General features: G+C 33.5%; 3 long non-coding RNA genes across 3 annotated transcripts; all 3 read right to left on the minus strand.

The window, feature by feature from the left end:
• Positions 1-307: 307 nt before the first annotated feature.
• LOC141913304 (uncharacterized) lies at positions 308-1,030 on the minus strand. The gene is made up of 4 exons (XR_012620270.1): positions 910-1,030; positions 668-825; positions 432-582; positions 308-349 (listed from the first exon to the last, which is right to left on the minus strand). It is a non-coding gene; the product is annotated as an uncharacterized LOC141913304 (long non-coding RNA).
• Positions 1,031-1,740: 710 nt separating this feature from the next.
• LOC141912471 (uncharacterized) lies at positions 1,741-2,183 on the minus strand. Its single transcript, XR_012620176.1, has 3 exons — positions 2,108-2,183; positions 1,868-2,025; positions 1,741-1,782 (listed from the first exon to the last, which is right to left on the minus strand). It is a non-coding gene; the product is annotated as an uncharacterized LOC141912471 (long non-coding RNA).
• Positions 2,184-3,855: 1,672 nt separating this feature from the next.
• LOC141913298 (uncharacterized) lies at positions 3,856-4,578 on the minus strand. The gene is made up of 4 exons (XR_012620269.1): positions 4,458-4,578; positions 4,216-4,373; positions 3,980-4,130; positions 3,856-3,897 (listed from the first exon to the last, which is right to left on the minus strand). It is a non-coding gene; the product is annotated as an uncharacterized LOC141913298 (long non-coding RNA).
• Positions 4,579-6,000: the final 1,422 nt, after the last annotated feature.

Consider the following 6,000-nt stretch of genomic DNA (forward strand, 5'->3'; position numbering starts at 1 on the left):
TTAATAACTTCGATTCTGTTGGCCTCATCTGTTCGCTGTTCCAGTTGGTCGATTTTGGACGAGCAGCTGATCTCAAGCTGGGTTTCTTCTTATAGTTGAAATTTAGCTGCAATGATTAAAAGAAGATATCCTGTAATGACAAAATATTTCCATAAGTATTAATCGTAATAATTCCATGTATATCAAGTTACCTTTTATGATTGCTTGGTTCGTTATCGGTGTGGATCATCTAAAGTTGGTGGGTTAATGAGTTCGATTCTGTTGGCCTCATCTGTGCCCTGTTCCAGTTGGTCGATTTTGGATGAGTAGTTGATCTCAAGCTGGGTTTTTTCGCATAGTTGAAATTTAGCTGCAATGATTAAAAGATATCCTGTAATGACAAAATATTTCAATAACAATTAATCGTAATAATTCCATGTATATTAAGTTACCTTTTATGATTAATGGTTTCATTATTGGCGATTATCTTATTAGTTGATTGGTTAAGGAGTTCGATTCTAGTTGCCTGTGCGCTGTTCAAGTTGGTTGATTTTGGATGAGTAGTTGTTCTCAGTTGGGTTTTTTCTCATAGTTGAAATTTAGCTGCAATGATTAAAAGAAGATATCCTGTAATGACAAAATATTTCAATAAGAATTAATCGTAAAAATTTCATGTATATCAAGTTACCTTTTATGATTGCTTGTTTCGTTTTCGGCGTGGATCATCTAAAGTTGGTTGGTTAATGACTTCGATTCTGTTGGCCTCATCTGTTCGCTGTTCCACTTGGTCGATTTTGGACGAGTAGCTGATCTCAAGTTGGGTTTCTTCTTATAGTTGAAATTTAGCTGCAATGATCAAAAGAAGATATCCTGTAATGACAAAATATTTCAATAAGAATTAATCGTAATAATTTCATGCATATAATTTACCTTTTATGATTGCTGGTTTCATTATCGCGATTATCTTATTAGTTGATTGGTTAATGAGTTCGATCCTAGTTAGCTGTGCGCTGTTCAAGTTGGTCGATTTTTTACGAGTAGTTGTTCTCAAACTGGGTTTTTTCACATAGTTAAAATTTAGCTGCAATGATTAAAAGAAGATATGCTGTGATGACAAAATATTTCAATAAGAATTAATCGTAATAATTTCATGTATATCAAGTTACCTTTTATGATTGCTTGTTTCGTTATCGGCGTGGATCATCTAAAGTTGGTTGGTTAATGACTTCGATTCTGTTGGTTTCATCTGTTCGCTGTTCCAGTTGGTCGATCTTGGACGAGTAGCTGATCTCAAGCTGGGTTTCTTCTTATAGTTGAAATTCAGCTGCAATGATTAACAGAAGATATCCTGTAATGACAAAATATTTCAATAAGAATTAATCGTAATAATTTCATGCATATCAAGTTACCTTTTATGATTGCTGGTTTCATTATCGCGATTATCTTATTAGTTGATTGATTAAAGAGTTCGATCCTAGTTAGCTGTGCGTTGTTCAAGTTGGTCGATTTTGGACGAGTAGCTGATCTCAAGTTGGGTTTCTTCTTATAGTTGAAATTTAGCTGCAATGATTAAAAGAAGATATCCTGTAATGACAAAATATTTCAATAAGAATTAATCGTAATAATTTCATGCATATCAAGATACCTTTTATGATTGCTGGTTTCGTTTTCAGCGTGGATCATCTAAAGTTGGTTGGTTAATGACTTCGATTCTGTTGGCCTCATCTGTTCGCTGTTCCACTTGGTCGATTTTGGACGAGCAGCTGATCTCAAGCTGGGTTTCTTCTTATAGTTGAAATTTAGCTGCAATGATTAAAAGAAGATATCCTGTAATGACAAAATATTTCCATAAGTATTAATCGTAATAATTCCATGTATATCAAGTTACCTTTTATGATTGCTTGGTTCGTTATCGGTGTGGATCATCTAAAGTTGGTGGGTTAATGAGTTCGATTCTGTTGGCCTCATCTGTGCCCTGTTCCAGTTGGTAGATTTTGGATGAGTAGTTGATCTCAAGCTGGGTTTTTTCGCATAGTTGAAATTTAGCTGCAATGATTAAAAGATATCCTGTAATGACAAAATATTTCAATAACAATTAATCGTAATAATTCCATGTATATTAAGTTACCTTTTATGATTAATGGTTTCATTATTGGCGATTATCTTATTAGTTGATTGGTTAAGGAGTTCGATTCTAGTTGCCTGTGCGCTGTTCAAGTTGGTTGATTTTGGATGAGTAGTTGTTCTCAGTTGGGTTTTTTCTCATAGTTGAAATTTAGCTGCAATGATTAAAAGAAGATATCCTGTAATGACAAAATATTTCAATTAGAATTAATCATAAAAATTTCATGTATATCAAGTTACCTTTTATGATTGCTTGTTTCGTTTTCGGCGTGGATCATCTAAAGTTGGTTGGTTAATGACTTTGATTCTGTTGGCCTCATCTGTTCGCTGTTCCACTTGGTCGATTTTGGACGAGTAGCTGATCTCAAGTTGGGTTTCTTCTTATAGTTGAAATTTAGCTGCAATGATCAAAAGAAGATATCCTGTAATGACAAAATATTTCAATTAGAATTAATCGTAATAATTTCATGTATATAATTTACCTTTTATGATTGCTGGTTTCATTATCGCGATTATCATATTAGTTGATTGGTTAATGAGTTCGATCCTAGTTAGCTGTGCGCTGTTCAAGTTGGTCAATTTTTTACGAGTAGTTGTTCTCAAACTGGGTTTTTTCACATAGTTAAAATTTAGCTGCAATGATTAAAAGAAGATATCCCGTAATGACAAAATATTTCAATAAGAATTAATCGTAATAATTGCATGTATATCAAGTTACCTTTTATGATTGCTTGTTTCGTTATCGGCGTGGATCATCTAAAGTTGGTTGGTTAATAACTTCGATTCTGTTGGTTTCATCTGTTCGCTGTTCCAGTTGGTCGATTTTGGACGAGTAGCTGATCTCAAGCTGGGTTTCTTCTTATAGTTGACAAAATATTTCAATAAGAATTAATCGTAATAATTTCATGCATATCAAGTTACCTTTTATGATTGCTGGTTTCATTATCGCGATTATCTTATTAGTTGATTGATTAAAGAGTTCGATCCTAGTTAGCTGTGCGTTGTTCAAGTTGGTCGATTTTGGACGAGTAGCTGATCTCAAGTTGGGTTTCTTCTTATAGTTGAAATTTAGCTGCAATGATTAAAAGAAGATATCCTGTAATGACAAAATATTTCAATAAGAATTAATCGTAATAATTTCATGCATATCAAGATACCTTTTATGATTGCTGGTTTCATTATCGCGATTATGTTATTAGTTGATTGGTTAATGAGTTTGATCCTAGTTGGCTGTGCGCTGTTCAAGTTGGTCGATTTTTTATGAGTAGTTGTTCTCAAACTGGGTTTTTTCGCATAGTTGAAATTTAGCTGCAATGATTAAAAGAAGATATCCCGTAATGACAAAATATTTCAATAAGAATTAATCGTAATAATTTCATGTATACCAAGTTACCTTTTATGATTGCTTGTTTCGTTATCGGTGTGGATCATCTAAAGTTGGTTGGTTAATAACTTCGATTCTGTTGGCCTCATCTGTTTGCTGTTCCAGTTGGTCGATTTTGGACGAGCAGCTGATCTCAAGCTGGGTTTCTTCTTATAGTTGAAATTTAGCTGCAATGATTAAAAGAAGATATCCTGTAATGACAAAATATTTCCATAAGTATTAATCGTAATAATTCCATGTATATCAAGTTACCTTTTATGATTGCTTGGTTCGTTATCGGTGTGGATCATCTAAAGTTGGTGGGTTAATGAGTTCGATTCTGTTGGCCTCATCTGTGCCCTGTTCCAGTTGGTCGATTTTGGATGAGTAGTTGATCTCAAGCTGGGTTTTTTCGCATAGTTGAAATTTAGCTGCAATGATTAAAAGATATCCTGTAATGACAAAATATTTCAATAACAATTAATCGTAATAATTCCATGTATATTAAGTTACCTTTTATGATTAATGGTTTCATTATTGGCGATTATCTTATTAGTTGATTGGTTAAGGAGTTCGATTCTAGTTGCCTGTGCGCTGTTCAAGTTGGTTGATTTTGGATGAGTAGTTGTTCTCAGTTGGGTTTTTTCTCATAGTTGAAATTTAGCTGCAATGATTAAAAGAAGATATCCTGTAATGACAAAATATTTCAATAAGAATTAATCGTAAAAATTTCATGTATATCAAGTTACCTTTTATGATTGCTTGTTTCGTTTTCGGCGTGGATCATCTAAAGTTGGTTGGTTAATGACTTCGATTCTGTTGGCCTCATCTGTTCGCTGTTCCACTTGGTCGATTTTGGACGAGTAGCTGATCTCAAGTTGGGTTTCTTCTTATAGTTGAAATTTAGCTGCAATGATCAAAAGAAGATATCCTGTAATGACAAAATATTTCAATAAGAATTAATCGTAATAATTTCATGTATATAATTTACCTTTTATGATTGCTGGTTTCATTATCGCGATTATCTTATTAGTTGATTGGTTAATGAGTTCGATCCTAGTTAGCTGTGCGCTGTTCAAGTTGGTCGATTTTTTACGAGTAGTTGTTCTCAAACTGGGTTTTTTCACATAGTTAAAATTTAGCTGCAATGATTAAAAGAAGATATGCTGTGATGACAAAATATTTCAATAAGAATTAATCGTAATAATTTCATGTATATCAAGTTACCTTTTATGATTGCTTGTTTCGTTATCGGCGTGGATCATCTAAAGTTGGTTGGTTAATGACTTCGATTCTGTTGGCCTCAACTGTTCGCTGTTCCAGTTGGTCGATCTTGGACGAGTAGCTGATCTCAAGTTGGGTTTCTTCTGATAGTTGAAATTTAGCTGCAATGATTAAAAGAAGATATCCTGTAATGACAAAATATTTCAATAAGAATTAATCGTAATAATTTCATGCATATCAAGATACCTTTTATGATTGCTGGTTTCATTATCGCGATTATGTTATTAGTTGATTGGTTAATGAGTTTGATCCTAGTTAGCTGTGCGCTGTTCAAGTTGGTCAATTTTTTATGAGTAGTTGTTCTCAAACTGGGTTTTTTCGCATAGTTGAAATTTAGCTGCAATGATCAAAAGAAGATATCCCGTAATGACAAAATATTTCAATAAGAATTAATCGTTATAATTTCATGTATATCAAGTTACCTTTTATGATTGCTTGGTTCGTTATCGGCGTGGATCATCTAAAGTTGGTTGGTTAATGACTTCGATTCTGTTGGCCTCATCTGTTCGCTGTTCCAGTTGATCGATTTGGACGAGTAGCTGATCTCAAGTTGGGTTTCTTCTTATAGTTGAAATTTAGCTGCAATGATTAAAAGAAGATATCCCGTCATGACAAAATATTTCAATAAGAATTAATCGTAATAATTTCATGTATATCAAGTTACCTTTTATGATTGCTTGTTTCGTTATCGGCGTGGATCATCTAAAGTAAGTTGGTTAATGACTTCGATTCTGTTGGCCTCATCTGTTCGCTGTTCCAGTTGGTCGATTTTGGACGAGTAGCTGATCCCAATTTGGGTTTCTTCTTATAGTTGAAATTTAGCTGCAGTGATTAAAAGAAGATATCCTGTAATGACAAAATATTTCAATAAGAATTAATCGTAATAATTTCATGTATATCAAGTTACCTTTTATGATTGCTTGTTTCGTTATCGGCGTGGATCATCTAAAGTTGGTTGGTTAATAACTTCGATTCTGTTGGCCTCATCTGCTGCTGTTCCAGTTGGTCGATTTTAGACGAGTAGCTGATCTCAAGTTGGGTTTCTTCTTATAGTTGAAATTTAGCTGCAATGATTAAAAGAAGATATCCTGTAATGACAAAATATTTCAATTAGAATTAATCGTAATAATTTCATGCATATCAAGTTACCTTTTATGATTGCTAGTTTCATTATCGCGATTATCTTATTAGCTGATTGGTTAATGAGTTCGATCCTAGTTAGCTGTGCGTTGTTCAAGTTGGTCGATTTT

The sequence above is a fragment of the Tubulanus polymorphus genome, chromosome 11 (assembly GCF_964204645.1).
Source record: "Tubulanus polymorphus chromosome 11, tnTubPoly1.2, whole genome shotgun sequence".
Classification (NCBI taxonomy): Eukaryota; Metazoa; Nemertea; class Palaeonemertea; order Tubulaniformes; family Tubulanidae; genus Tubulanus; species Tubulanus polymorphus.